General features: G+C 34.4%; 1 long non-coding RNA gene across 1 annotated transcript; it reads right to left on the minus strand.

The window, feature by feature from the left end:
- Nucleotides 1–4,616: 4,616 nt before the first annotated feature.
- On the minus strand, nt 4,617–5,590 carry LOC137250543 (uncharacterized). Its single transcript, XR_010953004.1, has 2 exons — nt 5,151–5,590; nt 4,617–4,845 (listed from the first exon to the last, which is right to left on the minus strand). It is a non-coding gene; the product is annotated as an uncharacterized lncRNA (long non-coding RNA).
- Nucleotides 5,591–25,101: the final 19,511 nt, after the last annotated feature.

Here is a 25,101-nt window from a genome sequence, read left to right on the forward strand (position 1 = left end):
ATCGAGGTACGGCGTTCACTTCGAGGCAATTTGAAGAATTCATTTCCAATCATGATATTCAACACAACAAAACTGCAGTACGAACACTGAGAGCTAACGGACAGGCCGAACGCGTAAATAAAACAGTTATCAACGCTTTGAAATGTATGAGCGAAACGGCCAAAACATGGGATAAAATGCTTCCAAACATTCAATGGACGATTAATTCCCAACGTAATGAGGTAACAAAATACATGCCTAATGAACTTGTGTTTTATTTCAATCCCAGAGATGTAACATACAACCGAATGATACAAGCTATAAACGATGATGATAAGGGTAATCCAGATATCGAGGTGAAACGTGATGAAGCAGCAAACAATATAATGGCAGAGAGACATAAGTGGAAAGAGCGTTATGACAAAAGACACCAAACTCCAAAAAAATATGATGTTGGCGACTTAGTGGTCATTGATCATGTTCCAAATGCAACAGGTCTCTCCCATAAGCTGGATACCGTATTTAAAGGACCATATATTGTTACGAAAGTACTTAACTACGACAGATATATTATCGAAGATCTACCAGACTCAACACATACACAAAGACGTTATTGCAACATATGTAGTGTGGATCACATAAAACCGTGGTGTGCATTGATTCCTGAACTTGATGGTATCGACGACGACGATGATTCGTCCATGCAGGACGAAATGTCAGGAAAGGCCGAGCTGTCACCGACAGTTTGCGTGTGAGAGCATTGAGGGGCATTCGCTGGTTGACTGTGAAGCAGAACGGTAGTCAGTTCGTGGTACAATCAATTTCCTTAACATTTGAATTATAATTTAACCTAAACCTTTTGTTAATTAAATAAACAAATACATGTATTACTTTTATAAACGTGGTGAGACTATTCATTTTAATCCTTTTGGACATTCCTGACAATAGGGACCTACAAATTTTGGCTTTAGTTTAAACCCCGTTCCAAACTGAATCCTTTTAATTGCTACCAACTCCCCTGGAAAGTAATTTGTTTCAGCAACTCTTCTTTTGTTGAAGAATTTCCTATTTTCTATTTGAATTTTCTCTATGTTATCCCTAGCTTCGTCTCTTATTTCATCGCGGTCTTTTGCTAATTCCTGCACCTTTTCTTCCCCAATTATTTTCCTTATGACCGGACTTTCGCTTATCCTCATTTCGATGCCTGTCAACAACTTAAAAGGAGAAAATTTTGTACTACGCTGAGGTGTGTTATTCATTGTTTGTTGAACTCGCTCAATATACTTATACCAACTTTTTGGGTTCTCAGAACACAGTTTTGCTAGCATTGGAACAATTATTTTATGTATCTGCTCTACCTGACCGTTTGCACGTGGAACTCCTGTTGCAATAAACATATGTTGGATCATTTTTCTCTTGCAATAATCCTCAAATACTTTTGCTGTAAATGCAGTGCTTCTGTCTCTTATTATTCTTTCAGGGTTGCCAAAAATACTAGCCTGCTTTTGCAATTCGTCTATAACCTCTACTGCCCCTACAATCTTCGTTGGATAAAGCCATACAAATTTCGAAAAACCATCTACTATTACCAAAGTATAATTATAATGTTTTGGGGTTTTATCTAAGGGTCCCACATGATCAATATGATATGTATGAAGTGATCTGTTCATTTTATCTATAGGATTAAGGAAACCTCCTTTCCTACCTGCTTTTGATTCAATGACAATACACTCAACACAAGCCTTTACTATTACTGCCACTTTTATATTTATATTTGGAATACAAAAGTACTTTTCAATTATTTCTTGCGTTTTCTTTATACCAAAGTGGCCCTGACGATGTGCAATTTTTATAATCTCCTCTTCCATAACTGCTGGTACTACCAAAAGTTCCTTGGCAGTATCTTTGTATAAAATATCATACTTAAAAAAAATCTTCATAACTATTGCTTTCTAATACTTTTCTGACAGCGCGTGTCCACTTATCTGCCAATTGAGCTTCCTTGATACGATATCGCAACGTATCCCCAACTACTAAACAAACTACCCAACTTAGCGCATCCACATGTTTCATCTTGGATCCCATCGATGCTCTATAGTATATGTGAATTCTTGCAGAAAAAGAGCCTAGCAACTCGCAACGGCACATCCTCTTTTCGCATTGTCATCGCAAAGGCATTGAAGTCTGTAATAATTTTAAAAGTAGTTCCTAAAAGGTAGACTCTCCACTTCTTCAAAGCTTCGATTATTGCAAGCACTTCTAATTCATAGGAATGGTAGTTCTGCTCTGCCATTGTCGTTTTCCTACTCATATATTGAATTGGATGAAGCTGCCCATCATCTTCGTCTTTTTGTAAAAGAACTGCTCCATAACCAAATTTACATGCATCTGTATGCACTTCAGTTGCTGCTGAAGGACTATATATATTTAACACAGGTGCACTGGTTAAAACATCCCTAACTGGTGTGTTGCTGCTACCTCTTCATCACCTATTACAAAAGTTGCATTTTCCTTCAACATATCTGGTAACGGTCTTGAAATTGTAGAATATTGCGGAATAAAACGCCGAAAATTAGAAGTAAGGACCCAGCCAACGCTGGAGTGACTTCTTATCTTTAGGTAACGGAAAATTCTTAAATGCCTTAGTCTTCTCACTGGAAATCCTAATCGTCGAATTTTCAATTATATATCCTAAAAAGTTCACTGTCTTTTTCAAAAAATTGACATTTTTTCCATTTAATCTAAATCCCATTAAGTTCTGCTACTCTTAACACTTTTTGAGCTTAAAGATTCCCTCGTTTTCGTCGTTTGATGGAATAATAATATCATCCATATATATTACTACTGTCCCGTCTTGCAAGAGTTCCCGAAATATTGCAAAAATGAATCTACAGAACACTGCAGGAGAATTTGAAATTCCGAACGGTATATAATTAGATTCATATTGCCCATTGTGCGTAATAAATGCAGTGTATTGCTTTGACCCTGGTTCTACCGGTACATGGAAAAATCAATCCTTCAAATCTAAAGTAGAAAAAATAGAGTGTTTCTCTAACAATTGTAAAACGTCATCTATTAGAACCATGGGAAAATTATCTCTCACAATCTTCTCATTTAACCTCCTATAATCGCAGCAAAGTCTTTTAGAACCATATTTTTTGCCCACAAGGACTACTGGTGAAGCATATTGAGATGAAATGTGTTGAATAATGCCTTGATCTAACCATTCTTCTACTTGTTTTTCAATTATTTTCTGATTTGTTATCGGTAATCTTCTTGGTCTACTATAAACTGGAATTTCATCCTTTAAAACTATTTTCATTTTAAAAGAACTCATAGTTATTGTTGCCCGGTAATTGTCAATCATATTTTCTAACTTCATTCTTAAATCCTCACTTAAATGCTCTAATTCAAACTCCTGCTTCTGAATAGATTCTTCTGCTACAGTGGACATACAGATTTGTTCAAACTCTTGTGTTAGCTCACGAATGCCCTCGTACATTCTATTTCTCGATTTATTTTCGTAAACCTCATCTTGATTACTATTTGTCTTATGCAATATTCTTTCTCGTTCGCATTGCTTTAGATTCGTCTTCTCTTCTTCCCTAATAAATATGTCAACTAATTTGAGAACATCATTTCCGATTACCGCATTGTATATAATATCATTTTCCTTACTTCATGGAAAGTTAATTGTAACTTTAATCCATCAACCTCTACTTCTTCTGTAAATTGACCTATTGTTACTATTTTCCCTTCACCAATACCAGTAAATTTCCTATTCTCCTTACACAAATCAATATCACCTAACATCATAAAAGTATCATATCGAATCATATTGATATCACTTCCAGTATCGATTATAGCCGAAAATATTAATTTATTTATTCGCACTTCTTTAAATATACGTGTATTTGTTTTAATGCAGGTCAAAATTTCATTCTCAGACGTCATATACAAAGCGTCCTTACTATTTTACGCCACTTCGTTTTTTGTCTCTTCCTTACTATTTCCAGTTAACTTGCACTCAAACGCTCGATGTCCTATCGCATTGCATTTAAAACATTTAAAACTTGTCGAAGTACAATTATTAGCAATGTGTCCTTTTAATCCACATTTATAACAGGAAAAATTATCCACACGCAGAAAACTTTTCATGTTGAATCAACACTTTTTTAACACTTTTTCAGGTTATTATTTTTCAACACTATCGCTCAGGTTGTTTTAACATGAATCTACTTTTTCACTGTTCCTACATGTCAGATCAACATGGAGGAACAGTGTGAATTTAACATGATCACAAACGTTTGAATCAACATGACTTCCTGTTAATACAACATTATTTGTCTCGTTAAATTAATACTATTTCATGTTACTCTAACATGATCTGACATGTTAAATTAGCACTATACTATGTTGAAATAACACGATATGTCATGTTAAACTAACATTTTAACAGTTTTTTATTGTTAAATTAACACGATCAATCATGTTATTTTAACAGGTTTTTACTGTTAAATTAACACCATCTATCATGTTATTTTAACAGTTTTTTATTGTTAAATTAACACGATTTGTCATGTTATTTTAACATGGTTTTTATTGTTAAATTAACATGCTAAAAATAAAACACCTCGTTTTTGGCTTTTTAAATTAATTTTATTTATTTATGACATTTTCAATTAAGGATTGTTTTTTTTTTATAGAAATATGGACAACTCGGTGTACGCGCTCTCGCATAGCAAAAAAATAAGGCGCCAGTGTGAAAGCCGCTCCCTGAATTTTATTCTTAGCGCAATCTCTGTCTTTGGGAAAATGTCTGCCAAGTCAGCATCGTTTAGAAGCATGTGTCTTCTAAGCCACAATCTGAAAATTAAACAAAAATCGTTTCATTAAAAACTTTCTAAATTGCCCAAGCAATTGTAAAACTGCTAAAATATGCCTAAAAATGTCGGAATAGGTATCAAACGACGCCATGCCCAGTATTTCTGCGCAGAACACTTTTTTGCCTAATGTGATTACAACAACCACATGAAAACTTGCAATTTTGATTGCAAATATCTCTTCACGGAGGAAACAAATACCAAACTCTGTTCTGCACATAAATACCATGGAAGCGCCTTCGGATTATTGATACCGAGATAACACGAAAAATTACACGAATTACTTACCCAAAACCCTTTGTAAAACTCGTTCATCAAATTGCATCCTACCTCAAATAATTCCTCTAAAGCTCCCACTGCTTTATTCGGAGAATAATGAACTAATATTTCTTCTGGGGTCTCAACAAATAACACATCCGACTCTTGGTCGAAATGAGGTATAAGAAAATCTATTTGTTCGCACATTTGGTTGGCACAATTTCACAAAATAAAGTTTTAGATAATTAAAAATTCACACAATTTTTCGCCACGTATGCACTTGCACATTAAAATCGGAATAATGCAAGAGGCAGCGCAACCACGGCGGAACAGTACAACGTGGCCGCGGCTCGACATACATACAAACGCTCCATGTGTTTTGTTTTTGTAATTCTCTGGTGTAATGTCAAAATCGTACTGCGCTAAAAATGTTATGTCAAATCTTATGAAAAAAACTAGCAATCAGATGCTTATCGACGCCACCTAGTTTTGATCCGCCATGTAGCGCAGCATAGAAAACGAACGAACAGTGTTGCCACAGAGAGATTTTTTATCCAAAATGTAAACTAAATGATAAAATGGCGTGTTTAACTAGTAAGTCAAGTAGTTCTAATGTCAAGCTAGTTTTTTCTATTTTTGCATATATGGCCAAATCGCACAGAAAAAATTAGATTTTTTCAAATTTTGTGTACTTTTGATTATTTTGCCAAAGAAACCTATGCTTGAAGACAACGCGCAACCTCTTGTTTTCCTCGAATAGTTTCTGTGGTGTTTCTTAAAGAACACAATTTTTAAAAATTGCATTATCTAACGAAAAGGTACGTCGCATTTCAGGAATATTATTTCTAACGCCCTAGTTCCCTTTTTCAGGCAGATTTAGGTTAATTGAAAGTAATTAGATAAAATATTTCGAGGTGACAAACGTTTTGGGTACTTTTGATCACAACGAATTCGATCGCATTTTTTCATGTAACGTAACAGTCCAAAATTCAAAATAGTTTTTTCGCGCAAAATCTAGCATGTCAACAAACCAGAAAAAATCAATTTCCTTCGAGCATTCCAAATCTATTTTTCATATAAACTATTATAGTAGAGTTTGTAGGTAAGACCTTAGAGCCCAAAGTTGTTTGAAACGTAACAGTCTTTACTTCAAACTTTTGTACGCCTATTTTTCAGTGTAATTTATTTTTCATTTATTACATATTTATTAAGCCTTTAATATTATATAATACATGTTTTTTTTTGGGGTTTGCACATTTTTTTGCGCATTACTTTTGATCGAATTGATATATATGATAATGTTTCTCTTTTTCGATAAGAGAACTTTGGTACTTTGGAACTTTTGGCCATTTTACTTTACCAATACTGGCAACACTGACCACGAATTAACTTCTGTTCTTTTGAGAACAAAATTCTGTTCACAACCTTTGATGGGGGACAGATGGCGGTCGAAAACAACACTTGTTCATGTTACATCAAACCGAATTTATGGTGAGGGACACACACTAATGTAATTCTAATGCAGAAATAGTTCATGTTATTTTAACCATACGATTCATGTTAAAATATTCGTGTTGATTTTTCGAAATTGTTTTTGCTTTACGTACTAGAACTGTTCATGTTAATTCAACATGATTCATGTTAACTGAAAATGTAAGAAATTTTTCTGTGTGCAAGTGCCTACTTGCCGAAACCTTTCCCCCCGCAGCAATACCTTGTTGATTTTCTTTCGAATAATTTAGCTGCGTTTTAGAAAATTAAATTTTTTTATATACCCTAAGTTCAGTTTTTAACTCTATCGTTTTTGCACGATATAAAATGGATTTATTTCGGCATGAATCAGGGATACCTTCAACAAAGTAATTTATAATACTTTCCTCATCAACGTTAACTTCATTTCCTATCTCTATAATACAATATAAATATTCACGCAAGCTTTCCATTGGCCTCTTTCGACGACTTTTTAACATTCTATGAATTTCAATAGAAGATAATTTCTTCCCAAACTCTTTGAACAACGCTGCCCTCAAGGAATACCAGTCGAAAATATTGGATTGACTTTTTATAAAGGCCTTTGCATCCCCTTTAATCAATTGTTTTGCGTATTTTTGCAGGTTATTCCAACTAAGCGTTAATGCGTTTTCCTCAAAATCTCTAACCCATTGTTTTACGTTAGGATATCCTACCCCTGCAAAATGTCCCAACAAATCCTCTATATCCCGCCAAGTAAAATATGAAGGCTGAGAATTTGGTAGATGGCGAGTTACACTGGCACCCACATCTTCATAAACAGAAGCGTTTTTTTCGGTATCGGATTCCCCGTTAGCATATAGACCCAAATGCTGAAGTAATCTATTTTGTAACTCATGTTTCCTTCCAGTTACATCTAACCCTAACTCTGATAATCTTGTTTTCAGTCCTTCGACTGTTAAAGTCAAAATATTCTGTGCATCCATAGAGGATATATAACTAAATAATTAAATATAAATATAATGTAATACAAGTATAAACAAATATTTTAAATAATTAGCGAAAATAATGAATTACAATAAATTCAACTTAATAAAGGCGTCAACATCTATTTCAAGAATGCATAGAGTTATTGTTATTAAAAATCTATTTTATATTAAACTCCTTTTATATTGCATTTAATTCAAATTATAGGCGTAAAACCCTGTCAGTATACAATTTATTAAACAATTTTATGTATTCCCCTTTTCTTCTGAAATAACGTGCTAAATTTCGCCTTTTTTCAATTTTTTCCCTCAATTGTTAAAATATTTTCTTTTCTTTCACACAACATACATACAACTTGTTTCTCTGAAGTCAACTTAATCCCTCTAATGGTATAAATACTGCAACTGTTTCATTCAACTCTCAAATCCGCGTTTACCTCGATTTTTGCTTCCTCTTTCCACTGCCATTTTCAAACTACTTTCACTCAATTCTTAAATCTGTATTTACTTTGATTCTTGCTTCCTCTTTCATTTGAATTCCCATTCCTTTTTCTTACATAAATTGTACCATGAACATATCCAACAATTTCATTCGTCTTCCACCAGATTCCTTTAAAGGTTTGATTCAAAATATATTTCTATTATTTTCAGCGCGTCTTCTCGCATATAAAATTGTTGCAATATGTTGATTGCAGGATTTTTTAAAATTGAAACAATCTCCACCAATTGTTTCTAAATTAAATTTTGGCTCATATGTGCAATTATTTAAAAAAAAAATCGCCGCGTAGCTGAACTATCCCGGTTGAGCCCCAATTGCTGTGCCTCTTATTTTAATGAATAAGAAACACTTATTTTAATTTGGGATGTTCAGCATTTATATTCGTTTCAAAGAATAATTAATACTAATTATAAAATTAACAATTATTAAATTATTTGAATATGTAAGTCTGTATATGTCGATACTCGATTTACAACTAAACTTTTTTCATATTTTTTATTACTTCAACATTTTATTACAAAAGAATATGTTTCTGTGTTCAATCTGGATACAGTAAAATACAGTAGAACGGATTAAAGTATTTAGTACCTTAACCAATTCCCATATGTATATATGTGACGCATAATTCAATGTGGTGAAAGTCCCATTCAAAGCAAACTTGCTTGTGCAGTTAATAGCGAACATACAAACGAAATGCATCTTCAATCCGTTAGAAAGAAAAAAGTAAAGTAAGTTAAAACTATAACTTCAAAATTTAATTTGGACCGATTCAAACTAGATTCGCCCTCACGAAATTGTTATTTGTTAAATAAAAGGAAAAAACAATAAAAATATAATACACTTAACAATCAGGTAGTTGTAAAGTTTTAACTCTTAAAATATTTTAATTACTTTCGAATGTGACACATTTCGTTTTGGTCTATTCTCCTGAGCCCGTATCGTGTTTTACGATCACGCATCGAAAGCTAACTTCACTCAAACGATAGATATTAATCTGTCAAATTATTTGTAAAAATGATAATGAAATCTGGATCTAATAAGCACTCGTAGCCACTATTTTACGTATTTTCTTTATTTGCTCTACTGTTTCAGTGCTATTGCGATTAAAAAAAAATTGAATTCGATCACGGATCGTAAAACATGACACTGCCTCTGCAAGTTTATGCTGAGCGCAAAAAATGCATTGCAAAATTTCAATTTTTTTTTTGCTGTTATACAAAATGCGAGATCCCTATAGATTAGACAAGGTTTCAAAGCTTATTTATATATGAAAAAAGCGTATTCATAAAAATTGTTGACTAAAGAATGGACTTTGTATACCATACAAGAAACTGATATTCATTTCGAATATCTTCTTGAATATTTCTGAGTAAGAGAATTGTAGAGTCAGAAGTTTCATAATTAAGACACCATGAATTAAATTCAGTCAGGCTATGTTTGATTCAAAACTTATTTTATTTGAATATGTTGTACGTTTTCTATTAACGACAGACTGAAATCGAAACTCAAATTCTTGTATGGTTTCCATTTTACTTAATTTACTATTTTACAGTCAATTTTATTAGAGTTTGGCTAGTTTTATGTGGAATAAGAATTAATAATAGCATTGTCCAAATCCCAGTGATCAATTTTAGTTTCGCTGTTTGCGCATCATGTTAAAAGTGAAATAAATAATTATAATTAATTACGTACAAATAAACCTTGTTGTTGACATTAAAACAATGCTTAAGTAAATAGGTAATATATTCACTCATATGTATATAACCATATTGTTATACAAATAGCAAATCTGTTATACTGTTATATATCCAATAAGTTTCATACATACATCTAAGAGCGCAAAAGTGGTGAAATTCCATAATAAAAATAGAGCGTATTTCGCTTCGGACAATCTTGGTCTACTTATTGTGCTATTTTATGCCCTGTATGTGAACAGCGAGAAATGGACTGCTTCATTATTGCATCGAAAAATTATAATAACGGTGTTTTTTTTAAATGCATATAGATCTGCACTTAAACTTTTTATGGACTGCTAAGTGCACAACTTTGTCCACAGTTATGAAATAAAATAGGTGTTTATAAAAGCAGTACTTCCAAGTTTCATTGTGTAGTTTTATCAACTTTTGAAATATTTTACCATCCCTAATTAAAAAACTAAATGTCAAGAGAGTCAATGTAAGTAATTTACTTCAACTGTTTTGATATTTGGGTGGCAGTGCTGCCAAATGTTTTATTGAGCTATATGCAGTTGTACATAAGCTTGTTTTTTAGTCGCAAATGTAGATATATATACATGCAAAAAAAAAACACGGCCAATATAAAGAAGTATTTGGCAACAAAACCATTATCAACATAAATTGTGGTTTACACTTCTTTTGTGTTGTTGACTTTATACAGAAGCAAGCACGAAAATAGCAGAGGCAATTTTTTTTGAAAATTGTTCATTCCCTTTTTTTAACTGAAATGTCTCAAGCAAATTTTAAAAGAGTTTTCGAAAAAAAATCGAAGTTTTCATTTAGAGTTTTCCAAATTTATTTGAGTATACATTTTTGTAATCAACTTTAGTCTAACAAAGTAAAATTCTCGCAAAATTGGCATTGATTTTTGAAAGTTTTTATTCCGATGACTGTTTCAGATTTTCTTTCTCATAAGAAATAAAGCTATGCGGAATTGTCGATGGCTTTTTTTCGTAAATGTAGGTTGACAACAGAACTATTATGAACATAAATTGTGGTTTACACTACTTTTGTGCCGTTGAATTTATAAAGCAGCGAACACGAAAATAGCATTCGTCAATTCTTCTTTTTTATATTCGACAATTTTGAAATTGCTATGAATTTTGTAACTCAAACGACTCAAGCAAATTTAAAAGCGTTTTCGAAAAACAATTGAAAATTCGAAAATTTCGAACCCTTCATTTAAAGTTTTCAATATTGTTTTGAGTACGCAGTTTTGTAATCAATTTTAGTCTAACAAAGGAAAGGTTTCTCAAATTCGCATCAATTTTCGAAATTTTTTATCCCGAAGACTTCGCAACTGTCGATTAATGTTTTTTTTCCTCGCAAATTTAGATGTATAAAAATGTAAAAAAAAAGCACGGCTAATATAAATAAGTATTTTGCAAGAGAAATTGTGTGTTACACTACTTTTGTGCCGCTAACCTTATACAGAAGCGAACACGAAAATAGCAGTGGCAATTCTTATTCATTCAAATATTTCGGAATTTATATGAATTTTGTAACTAAAACGAATAAAGCCAATTTCAAAAGCGTTTTCGAAAAAAACTGAAAATCCGAAAATTTCAAACCTTTCATTTAGTGTTTTCAAAATTTTTTTTGAGTATGCAGATTTGCAATCAATTTGAGACTAACCAAGTAAAAGGCTCTTAAAATTCGCATTGATTTTTTAATGTCTTTCTTCCAAAGACTTATACTGATCTTACTTTATAAAAAAAAAAAACTATTGGTCCTTCGTACGTAAGAAAATATTTAATACTTTTCGGAAAAAAGAATGCCAAAATCAATGCGAACGCGAAGAGATCCATAACATGTATTTAGTTACGCTAAAACTGATCGGCTTACAAGTTTTAGATTTTTTTTAAATGTTTTTGTGATTACCTTGCACAATTTTTCATTACAAAATTCATGACAGTTTTACCCAAATCGAAAAAAAAAAATTAATTGGCGACATTTGATAAAAGCCACCAGTGCTATTTTTGTGTTTGCTGCTATATATTGACGTACCACAATAAAAGAAACACTTTCAAATTTTTTACTTAGCATTTCTTCTGAAAAAATTTGAAGATTTTACTCTTCATGTGGTATATTGATATAAGATCATAAATTATTGACATTTTCAAGACATCCCAGCAGGAAAAAAATAGTTACGAGCTAAGTAGAAGCTTGTTGAAAAATAGTCAGACCTGGTTATTTCTGCCTTACTTGTCAACTAAATATTAATCAACAAATTACAGTATTAAAACAAACAAGCCTACTGCTAACTGTATACTTTTCAACCAGCTTGTAGCTAACTATTTGTAGCTAGCTAGTGGTAAACTACTCGCTGCAGCTCCGTAAAATAGTCAAACATCAGTTAGCTTTTTTTAACAATAAATAATTTTTCCCTGCAGGGATTTTATTGATTTTTGATTAAATTATTGTAAAGTCACTGTGAACTTAATATGTAATCAAAACATGTCAATAATTTTTTATCTTTTAAATATATATAAACTAGATAATATGAAAAGGAGTACATACATGTGAACTAAATGATACAAAACATAAATATATAGCATAAAAATATGAAAATATTAAAAAAAATGAAATATATACAACTACATAAAAAAACAACTTACAAAAATAAGTTAAAATATTTATACAAAATATGCATAAAAAAAAAAATAATAGTGAAATTATATACATACACCATATTATATTATTACAAAGTAGAAATTGAGATTATATGTATACATTAAATGTTTATATTGAAAGAAAATTAAAAGTTTTTTTACTTATAATAAGTACGAAAGTTAAGGTAAGTAAAATAAGTGGTTTGCTTGATATCATTTCAAAACAAGATATACTTACAGTGCCCATGGCTTCGCGCAAGTTGTACTGAAGAGGGTGAGAGGATTCCACCTTAGACGGCAATCCTCATGTTTTCTTTACTTCTTACTTTTCACACTTTATCCTCCCCCAATGTCAACCAGTTCTAAACATTGGCGCGCCTCGCAGGGTTTTTCTCCAATTATAAACGCATTAGCTGGCAATCAGATTTTTTAAAAACTTCTACATCCATTGTCTCATCCATTTCAATTTCTACTATCGCATTTTGAAACATCCATATATTGTGAACCACTTGACAGAAGCAAGAATGTGCATTTCCTTATACATATGTTAAGTAATATGTGTATCGAAGTCACCATTTATTATTCGATATTATATTTAAACCCCGAATACCATCCATAAAGGAAAACCATAAGAATTGATGTTATAAGAGCGCGAAAATTTTGGAATTTTTCGAATGTAAAAAACTTTAAAAGTTGATTTGTCAACATTTTGATTTTACGCAATCATTTTTCCTTCATTAACTTTTTGTCAGCCCACCATTAAATTATTGCATCGGTCTTTTGATACATGTGCAAGAGTTTCAATTTACCTTATGACATTTTTAAGTGTCGTAAGGTCAATTGATCTTAAGTCCGTTGGCCTTATGTCACTCCGACATTCAGTTATTGCATATCTTTGGTATTTGATAAATTTGTAAAGTTTCGATTAAACTTAATGTCATTTGAAGTGTTCATGATGTCCGTTGAATTTAAGTAACATCACCATCAAATTATTTGATTGGCATCGGTCCTTGATAGGTGTGCAATGTCAAAATTGACCTTATAGACATTTGAAGTGGTCATAAGGTTAATTGATCTTATATCCGTTGACATTATGTCACCCCACCATCAAATTATTGCACTGTCACCTGTCGTTGATAAGTTTACAAAGTTTGAATTAAATGAGTTCGTTTAAAGTGGACCAAAATCGAGTAAAAAGGAGTCGGTTACGTACAAATATTCCAGTGAAGCTAATATAAGGGTGTTAAAAACCGGTTTGGATACCAACTACTCTTGAAGTTCGGTGCGTAAAGATAAAGGTGAATATCTACAAAATTTATATTTTTAAGTTAATTAGAGCTAACCCATGAGGTGAAGTAAACCTAGCAGCTCTGCAACTGTATCAAAACAAATAATCTCTGGCTTTCTTAGAAGAGCTTCTCCAGTTTTTTTTTTATCGGTACCAGCCGATATTTATTTATTTATTTATTTATTATTTAAAGTCGAGGACAAACTTGAAATGGTCGACTGCATAATATAAAAGATATATAAATGTACAACTCAAAGCTTAGAATTTAATTGTTCCTTCTTAATGATACATGTTGATAAATGTCCCTCTATCCTTATACGAGATCGTGCCTGTTTTTTACGGAAGACATAAATCCCGGCATATTAAATTAGTTTGTATCTCTCAGATTAGATAGGCAAGTGTTGCATTACGCATAGTGGCAAAAGTACATTCAAGACTGATACAGCTATACAAGTCATTGTAGTGCGCGCACCAGAGAAGAAGAGGATTATTTTTAGCAAAGTTTCGACGACAAGGGGGTAAATAAAAAGGAACGTAGTGTCTGGATACTTGATGAGCTTATGCATGAACAATACCCCAAGTAATATTCTCCGATTTTCCAGAGTGGGTAAGTTAATAAGAGGAAGTCTATTTCTGTATGGAGGAAGGTGGAGACTTGAGTCCAATTAACGCTGCGCAATGCGAGAATCAAAAATTGCTTTTGAACTGACTCAAGACGCTTTATATGCTTTCGAGAAACAGGGCACCAAACGCATGAGCAATACTCGAGTATTGCACGAACCAGCGATGTGTAAATAACCTTAGTGAGGTACGGATCATCGAACGCCCATCTTTTAACAAATCCAAGTACACCCAACGCTTTGTTGGCAATAGATGGAATATCCATGATAAAATCTAGTTCCGATCATTTGCAATAGATATATGCTCCAAAGGCGTACCATCTATTACGTAAGGTTTCAATACTGGCTTCACTCGGTGAAATGTCATATGCCTACATTTAGAGCAATTTAAAGCTAGTAAATTTGTTGTGCACCAACATTGGAACGAGTCAAAGTCGGCCTGAAGAATATCCAAGAAACTCAAATCGGTAGGACAGTAAGTGTAGCAAAGCATACCTTATAGTATGGGGATATAATATTGTCTGTGGCAAGCAGTAATGAAAAAGGTAAAGAGCAAAGGGCCTAGATGACTTCCCTGGGGTATATCGGAGAAAACTGCGAACAGTTCCGACAGATTGCACTTGAACAGGACTTTTTGTGTCCGGTTAGAAAGATAGCTTTTCAGCCACATTAACAGGTGAAACGGAAAGCCCAGTAAATCAAGCCTATGAATAAGTAACTCATGGTTGACGGTACCAAATGCTTTGCTGAAGTCCGTGTAGATGACATCCGTTTGCTTGTTCGCTAAAAATCCTTCCATAACTATAGAGGTGAATACAAGTAGATTTGTAGTGATTGACCTTTGACGAATGAAACATTGTTGGCATGGAAATAAATGACTAGAACACTGATATTGGATTTGACTGATAACAATCTGTTCAAAGACTTTAGGAATGGCTAAAAGTTTAGCAATACCCTTGTTGTTTTCAACTTTTGACCTACTACCTTTTTTATGCAGGGGTATAATAAAAGACTGTTTCCAAAGTGGCAGGAATGACGCAGATCCCAGAGATAGCTCAAATATTTTAAAATAGGCTCATACATGTTTTCAGCGCAGTACTTAAGCACGCAACTAGGAACACCGTCTAATCCCGGAGAAAAGGTGGGCTTCAAAGATTGAAGACTCTGAAGAACAATATCACTATCAATAGCAGGATTCATAATGGAATTCGAGTTATCTAAGCGATACGGGTATTGACCGGAATGAAAACCGCTGGAGGAATAGGTGGACCTAAAGAGCCCTGAAAATAGTTCTGCAACATCGTCATCACTGTAAGCTTTTTTACATCCAAAGGTAAATGAGGAAGGATACCCAGAAGTTTTCCGCTTTGAATTTACGAAACTATAAAACTTTTTTGGATTTTTAAAAAATTGGGCTTTACAACAACTTAAGTAATTTTTACAACAAAGCTGATTAAGACGGTGAAAGTTAGAATGAGCTATTAGATATTTAAAGAGGTCTGCAGATGCTCAAGATTTCTTGAATCTCTTACTAAGCCTAGATTTAATGTTATTTAGTCTGGCAAGTTGCCTTGAAAAGCAAGGGGGCTTATTCGAACATAGGTTATAGCGACTAGGAATGCAGGTATCAAAGAAGCCATCAAGCGTATTGTAAAATATAGAGATTGTCGAATCGACATCAGTGCAAGCAAAGAGATCCGACCAATCATGGGAAGCCAACAGATCATTGAGCGTAATGAAATTCGCTTTGTAGAAGCATCTAGATCGTGGACGAGACTGTACTTGAATCCTACGGGGTAGGCTGAGATTAAATGATATCTCTAGCGTAGGGTGAAGAGGGTCTACTGGAAGCGATAAAGGTGGGATTTGCGAAGGGCAGTACCCACCGAGCCATCCACAAATACTAAATCCAGCATTTTAATTCCACTATTTGGAACACTGTTAATCTGTAAAAGAGATGAGTCTAACAGGCAATTGAGAAACTCATGTTGAGCAGTGGGAGTTAAAAAGTTTGAATCACTTATAACCCAACTAACTGTTGGCAAGTTAAAGTCCCCAACAACAACAAGTCGATCGTTATCTCCTAACTGCGAATGCAAATCGCAGATGGCCGGGCTATGACTAGCATAAACATCCATATCCGAACGAGGTGGTATGTACGAACAGCAAACAATTACGCTATAGCTACCGAATGAATTCGATATGAGAGATATTATCCAGCGAAATCAAGTCAGATGATATGTTAGAATCAACAGCAATAAGGACACCTTCCGCTCTAGAGATGCGGTCACGCCGATAAACAGCATATTTATTTGAAAAAACCTCACAATTGTAATTATCAGGCTTTAGCCAGGTCTCCGTAAAAGCTACAACTTGTGCAGAAAAGTTGAAAGAATTAAGGAAGAATGGAACAAGTTTTGATCGTAAACCACGAACATTTTGATATTTAATGAGAAGACGAGACAGATCAGCAATTACCTTTGTGTTGTTATTACTGTGTTCGTCATGCCGTTTTTTGAATGCAATAAAACAGGTTCGGCCGTCGACTTTCTTGTGAACAAGTGAACCACAGTATGCTTAGGCCAAAAAGAAGAATCAAGCACCTTATCGATATATGCATCTGAAAGAGATATTTTAAATGCGGAGATGTTTCTGTCATATTTAAAGTTAAATTTATACTCATTGATGTTACTAGTTGGTGTAACACCAAGTTTAGAGTAAACGTAATGAGCAATATCATTTTCGGTAAGCGAGGAGTGTAATCGTCAAGTTATTGTTTTTTTATTGGCTAATAATTGACAGCGAATTATAACCGCAGAATTATCGGTTTTTTTACGGCTCCTCACTTAGTTTATATTTTTTTATCGGCTTATTGCCGGTTTATAGACTTTATATTGAAGTTTTAACGATATCTGTTTCATAGCGATACTTAATCGATAACACGGCACTAACAAATTGAAAACACTCCGATAAATATCAATAGCCCATGTCGAACACTAAATCAATAACTTTTTGATAAAAATCAATAATATCTTAACGATAATAAATCGATAGGTTTTCAATAACATACAGATTTGTTTTTAATAACAAACCGGTAACTTGTTAACAATTTTTTGGTCACATATCGTTAAATAATCGATAACTTTTACATAACAAATCGCCAAATTTTCGATAACAAACAGATAACTCGCCTATAAAAAATCCGTAACTCATTGTTAGCTTTTGTTACCGATAGCCTCGAATGCCTCATCGACAATATATTGATTACTAACCGATAACTCGTCGATAAGAAACGGAAATGATTGAAGGTGTGCTATCAACGAAGTATAGGCGTGTTATTCATTTGTTGTCCAAGCGTTCTTTAAGAAACCGCTAGCACTTCGATAACAAATTGATAGCACGCCGCACAGTGTTTCGTGTAGAACAAGCTAGCTGGACAAAATTATTTTATGAGATTTTCCGTTTCATATGCAGTCATTTACTACAACTACGTCATTTTTTTCAGCCATATGTTCTTTTTTTTATTTTTTTCCAAAATTTTACTTCTGTAATAGACCGCATAGACAAACTCCGACTCGTGCGTACTGAGTTGGCCAACAATATACAAAACGCTTTTGAGAAATCAGCTCAACGCTACAACCTCCGAAGCAGAGTAAAACCATTTAGGTGAAAATGTATATCGGCGCAATTTCGTTCTGAGCGACAAAGCGAATAAGTTTAACGCCAAGCTAGCACCCGTTTTTGTTAAAGCTACAGTTCTCGCTACAAAAGGAAATTCCATGTATCAATTGCAAGACATACATGGTAAGATAGGGTGGTACCACGGAAAAGATATTAAGGAATGCAAGGGTTAAAATACAATTTACAGATAATGTCCTATAAAACAACTAAAAAAGGACAAATGTATATAAATATCGATCTCCATCCCTATTTAATTATCTCTGTTTCGCATCACGCCACCTTTTTGACTTGTTTTTCCGTGCCTATAAAAGCTTCGGATTTAGACATAGCGGTGTCTTTTGCTGGATAAAGTTTGCCTAAAATGTATATTCGCGCGATGAAGCTAATACCGGTCAAAAAGGTAAAAATCGTGCCGAATTAAATTCCGCAAGTAAAGCGGAAAGTTAAATGTGCGCTAACCCTCTCTAGAGGAACAATAATTCATTTTTTTCGGGAACTTAAACGCGCAAAACCGTCATTTAAATAAAACCATAAAAGTTTAAAAGGGAATCAATGTCCGGATTGGGAATCGCAATGACAAGGACTGGGGCTACATCATCATCAACTTCAGCATGGAAAACTCGTAGGCTCTGTTTCAGTGACGAAATGTGGAGTGTTAAAATAGTTTCATAAGTGCATTTTACTTAAAACCTTTTCAAGAACAAAAAAAAAAAAACATATACATAAGTAAATGCAGTCAAGAGTTAGGAGAAATAGAGGAATTCCAAGTTCCTCTTGACTTCCAGTATGCAACTAGTTTTGTCACGGTATAGTCGTAATAGTCTGACTAAAAATATATTCGAGGTGAAAAATCGAGGAAAAAAAAAACATATACAATAGAAAAATTTAAGTTAAACAAATTGCAGAATATAGGATGTTCAAAAACAGAAAAAACACGAAAAAAATGTTCAACATAAAAAAATTGTAAAAATTAAATCTTCCAATTAAAGTTGTAAATATGTGAATATGTATACTTCATTGAAATACATAACTTAAAGAAGCAAAGCATATACATACTAAATATGAAAGAGAGAGAAAAATATAGTGTAGGTGACATAATTTTATTAAATTAAATGTGTGCGAAAGTTTTCAATGATTTTCCTTTAAATTTAACAAAGAAAATTATAATATTTTTGGAATTTCATGGTTCATGATAATTAAAGTAAAATCAGAATAATAATATAGGTTATTATAATTAAATGTTCAAGTTAGAAAAGGAGAGAGTGATATTTTTTTAAGTGATTGGAGAGAGAGTTCCAGTGTCTTATTGTCGTTCCAATAAGAATAGGAAAACAAAAATATGATTGCAACTCGAAGCAATCGCAATATCAAATTCTAATTAGAAAATTTATATATGTGCTAAAGTACCATTTTACAGCAAAGCAGAAGCATCGTAGAAGGCCTTCGTCGAATTCCTGCAACATCAATGCACGTAAGTTTATAATAAAATTTTTATATTTTCATACTATTTGGTTTTTTTGTTTTGCATATGTACATATAACTTTTTTTTAACTACCGTGTTAATGATCATTAAGCATGACCAGTGAATCGTGAGAGAACGAGAAAATCGACGAAACGAGTTGGTATTAGAAATATCTTTAAATTGTTTTAGATTAATATTTACTAATACTGAATTCGTAACATACTTCAAAACCGCGGAAATTTCAATCAAATAACTTATATTTGATTTAATATGATTCGTTTCTCTGTGTTAATAATATTTCACCTGTTTAAATATCACACACTCTTTAGTAAGTTTGTAAGATTCCTTTTTGCTTATAGTGTCGATTCCATGCCGTTCCTATAGGTGTTCGGACTTAAGCCTAATAGTAAATACTTTTGCTTTAGTACTAAATTTAGTATGAAATCAAATTCTGATCTTTTTCTTTTTAGTTGATTAGTCTTATTATTAAATAAAACATGAATTGTTAAGTTTGTAATAATGGTCTGAAATTCGTTGTTGTTGTTGCTTTACTTTGGGACATCTCATTAACATCTGAGAAGTCATGGTTGGGTGGGTTAAGAGCGGTAAGTAATTGGTAGAAGAACCGCTAGGCAAAAGACAAAGTGTTGTGTCGCTTTCTAAAAAGGATAATCAACGATCATATTGAGTGATGAGGTAAGAAATTCCTTAACCCTTACGTGTTTTTCTTGTTAGGCCTTGGGTTTGTCGTAACTGGTGGTTTGGTCGGTCGTTTTGTCAACGAACCCACATAAGTGGCTGAAGCTCCGGTACAGCTAGACGCACACGGGCAGACGCCGATCATCTTCTTCGTGCCACCAGGTAAACTTGGTACAACTGCGAAACAATTGTCAACCCAGAGTAAGTATGCTTGTCAAAGGTCCCATAACAGAAAATGGCGCCCAACAGTGTGGGGCCCCAGCGTAGAAGAAAGCCAAAATAATTTTTAACTTTAATTAGGGGTTTCACAAACCATTGTCCTATACGAATTTTGTTTCTCTTCATTAATTTTTATTTTTGTAGTACCGGTTTCATGGCCATTGGTATTTGGAATTTAGTTTGAAACGATGAGATAAATTCACGTCGTACTAACCATACCAGTAGATTTCACCACATAATTGCAAATAAAACTGACGTATTTTACGTTATTTCTTTTTTCATCTTGGATTTATTTTGAATTTGGCTATATGCATATTCTAAATACCACTTGAATGTAGAATCTTGTTTTTGTATGTTTAAAGGATCAAGATTTAGTTCCATTAAACTTTTGTTGCAAGTTGGAATGCGTGTGTTGCACGTACTGCAACAACAAAAGTTCTCACACCACATGAAAGTGAAAAAGCACACAAATGTCTTAGGCCATATAACAACAAAACAAACAGCAACAATTGAAGAGTAAGACCATATTTGATTTGAGTTTGCTTTAACAAAAATTTTTTTTTGAATTTTTTTTCTGTATTTTGAATAAATACACAATCATATATATTTTTAATATCTTTTTTACATATATATATATATATATATATCTATATACCTTTTTGCAATTTTTTTAATATACGCACAATGCCGTTACGCCGCAGTGATGAGTATGCACCCCCGCCACTAACCCCAAGCCATTTGTGCACAATTTGCCGCGAAAACTTTACCTTGACTTCTGATGCTGTGTGTACTGCAATCACAAATTCCATCGGTCTTGTCTTTTGAATTGGCTAAGGAACAATACAACTTGTCCTCAGTGTAGAGCACAATGCAATCCCAATAACTTTCGAACAAATCCATACCCTCTTCGTTCACAAGCTAGATCGGTAACTAGTCCCACTGTTCAAGAGAGACAGTCTACCTCACAGGCCGCACAACAGCAGCAGCAACCGGCAGAAACTAGTGTTGAAACACAAGCTTCAGTTCAAGCAGCCGCAGGAAATTCGGGTCTCCAACAATCACAACAGTCACAACAATCACCAGCAAGAACCATGGAACAAAACAACAGTAACAACATATCCGTTACGCCACCGGAAGACACTAGAATCCGAAATATTGTCAGCGCCGTTATCTCCGCGCGACAAGCTAATTTATTACAAGATTTCGAAACACGATTTGCTCAATTGGAGCAGCGGTTAGATCAATCCGTTAATAATATTGTCTCTAGATTGCAAAACGTAAACTTGCAACCTCCACAAAATAATGATTTACCACCATTGGTTGATTGGCCACACGATCCACCGGATTGGCCACGTCAACATGGCGGCGCACCTTTAAATATGCATGTACAAGGAAATCCTTACAGGCCTTCTAATGTAGGTTTTCCGCGCAGTAGTGACATATCACACGTCACTAATTCTGGTAAAATTGCCAACCTTATTTCAAACTGGGACATCAAATTTGATGGCTCCAATCGTCTATCGGTAGAAAATTTTATTTATAGAGTCGAGTCACAGGTGATCGATACCCTCGGAGGAAATTTCACTTTGTTCTGCGAACATGTCCAAAGCGTGTTTACTAAGGAGGCCAAAGATTGGTACTGGCGTTACAGACGCTCAGTAGATCGTGTTGTTTGGCCTAATCTTTGTCAAGCTCTCCGTACCCATTTTACCGCACACCGTACTGATACGGATATTAAAGAGGCAATACGTATGCGCAAGCAAAATATGTCCGAAACCTTTGATGAATACCGCAATGCTATTTTTCAAATCGCAGAAAACTTGAGCATTCCTATCCCAGAGGCAGAACTTGTAGAAATACTACAGAGAGGGTTAAGACCTCGCTTGAGGCAACAACTTCTATACGTTTCCATTCCTTCGGTAGCTAAATTGCGCGAGTTATGCATTAAACACGAAAGCTTACTTCAAGAAATCGCTAGACAGTCGTCGTCAAGTAATACTGCTTTGTCCACCCCTTATCGAAATACGTCTGGTCGTAAGCAAATTAACGAAGTTGACGTTGTAAACGAAATAGAAGAAGATAGCGTCGAAGACGCTATCGAAGTTGACGAGGTGACACGGCGTAGGAGCAACAATCAGCTGATGTGCTGGAATTGCCGCAAAGAAGGGCATCGTTACTTCGACTGCTTGGCAGAGCGAACGATATTTTGCTATGGTTGTGGTAGTGTAGGCATGTACAAACCTACGTGTGTAAAGTGTAAGTCGGGAAACTTGCAAGCGAGCGAGGACTCGAAAACGGTTCCTCGCCAGAAGTAATTAATCCCAATCTTGAAACTAAGAATTTTTATAAACCAGAATTAAGACATTTAGTACGGTACCAAGATCGTTTGAAATTTTACCAAGAAAAACGAAAAGAAATTTTTTATAATATCGAAAAGGGCACACCACCTAAATCACGTTCGGCAATACGGGCAAGTAAATTTTGGAGAAAAGTTAAAGCAGGTAGAAAAGGGCTAACCAATTTAATATGTTCTTTGCAAAAGCATTCGTCAGACCTTCGACCATATGCCGAAATAGAGATTATTAACGAAACTCATCTAGCTTTGCTCGATAGTGGAGCGCAAATTTCTTGTGTAGGCAGCAACTTGGCTGAAAAGATCTGCGCGGATAAAAATATTAAAACCAACCATTGTTCATCGATATGAACTGCTGATGGCAATGACCAATTTGTATTTGGTACCTCTTTATTTGAAATTACCTATAAAGGCAAAACATCAAAACTACTTTTTTATATTGTCCCTAGCTTGAAGCAAAATTTGATTTTGGGCGTATATTTCTGGATCGCATTCCAAATAGCTCCCCATCTGATAAGCCAAATCGATTTTGTAAGCACCGATAATAATACTGATGTTTTAAATAATATGCACACCCTGACACCTGAGCAACAAAAACGTTTGCAAATTACAAAAGACTTATTTCCGTCATATGCTAAGGAAGGTCTGGGCAAAACCAACCTTATTGAGCACGTAATTGAGTTAGAGCCAAATGTCCGTCCGTTGAAACAACGATATTTTCCTATTTCACCTGCCATAGAAAAGTTAGTTCACAGGGAAATAGATGAAATGCTGAAGTTGGAAATAATTGAGGAGTCACCCAACAGTCCGTGGTCTAGTCCGGTTGTTTTAGTCCGTAAAGGTGAAAAAGTTCGTCTATGTTTAGATTCACGCAAAGTAAACAGCGTAACTATTAAAGATAAACACCCCTTACCCCACATAGATGGGATAATCAGTCGCTTGCCAAAAGCTGAGTTTATATCTTCGCTCGATTTAAGGCGAGCATTTTGGTAAATTCCATTATCGGAAAAATGCAGAGATTTGACTTGTTTTACGGTAACAAACCGTCCCTTGTATAGATACCGCGTAATGCCTTTTGGCCTATGCAATGTCCCTCAGGCAGTATGTAGATTAATGGATCGCGTGATTCCATCGAATTTAAGAGAGAGCGTATTCGTATATCTTGACGATTTACTCATCGTATCAGAAAGTTTTGATGCTCACATGAAGACGATGTCGGAAGTTGCATATCATTTAAGAAACGCGGGCTTAACAATCAATATTGAGAAAAGCAAATTTTGTCTGCGAGAAGTGAAATACCTAGGGTGTATTGTAGGAAATGGTACACTCCGTACTGACCCGGATAAGATATCTGCGGTTACACAATATCCCCAACCAATCACTATCAAGCAATTACGCCGATTTCTTGGCATGGCTGGTTGGTATAGACGATTTGTACCGAACTTCGCTGCAGTTACTGCACCAATGACAAATTTGCTGAAAAAGGCCAAAGTTTTTAAATGGACTGAAGATGCCCAAACCGCATTTGAGTTGCTTAAAACCCTGTTATCGTCAGCACCAATACTGGCTAATGCTAACTATAGTAAACCTTTTCTTATTCAATGTGACGCTAGCAAACTAGGTGTAGGAGCAGTTTTGGCCCAAGTTAATGACGATGGTATAGAAGTTCCCGTCGCGTATTTTTCGCAAAAACTAAATCGGGCACAAAGCAATTACAGCGTAACCGAGCTTGAGTGCCTAGCAGCTATTCTTAGCTTGAAAAAATTCCGTGCTTACGTCGAAGGCCAAGATTTCACGATAGTTACTGACCATGCCTGTTTGCAGTGGCTAATGAAGCAAAACGATTTAAGTGGTAGATTAGCACGCTGGTCACTCAAACTACAGGGTTATCAGTTTAAAATTGAGCACCGACGTGGTTCTCAGAATATCGTTCACGATGCGTTGTCGAGACAAAACTTTGATGAGCTTGGAGGAATTTCTGTCTGTCCAGCAGTCAATTTAGATTCGGAAGCTTTCAACTCAGACGAGTACAATAAATTAAAACAGAAAATTCAAGAAGCTCAGAGAAGTTTACCAGACCTGCTGGTCAAAGCCGATAAAGTGTATAAGCGAACAGAATACGCGAATGGAAATGAAGAAAGAGAAGTTTTATGTTGGATACTGTGGATTCCAAAGGAACTAGTCCAGGATACTATCGAAAAGGCCCATTGTCCTCAAACAAATGCCATGGTGGTATGGCAAAAACGTTACAACGCCTTCGTTTAAATTTCTACTAGCCATCGATGGTAAATGATGTTAAAAGTTTCATTTCTGGCTGTGATATCTGCCAGCAGAGTAAATCTACAAATATGATTCT

This window comes from Eurosta solidaginis, chromosome 4 (genome assembly GCF_040869045.1).
Source record: "Eurosta solidaginis isolate ZX-2024a chromosome 4, ASM4086904v1, whole genome shotgun sequence".
Classification (NCBI taxonomy): Eukaryota; Metazoa; Arthropoda; class Insecta; order Diptera; family Tephritidae; genus Eurosta; species Eurosta solidaginis.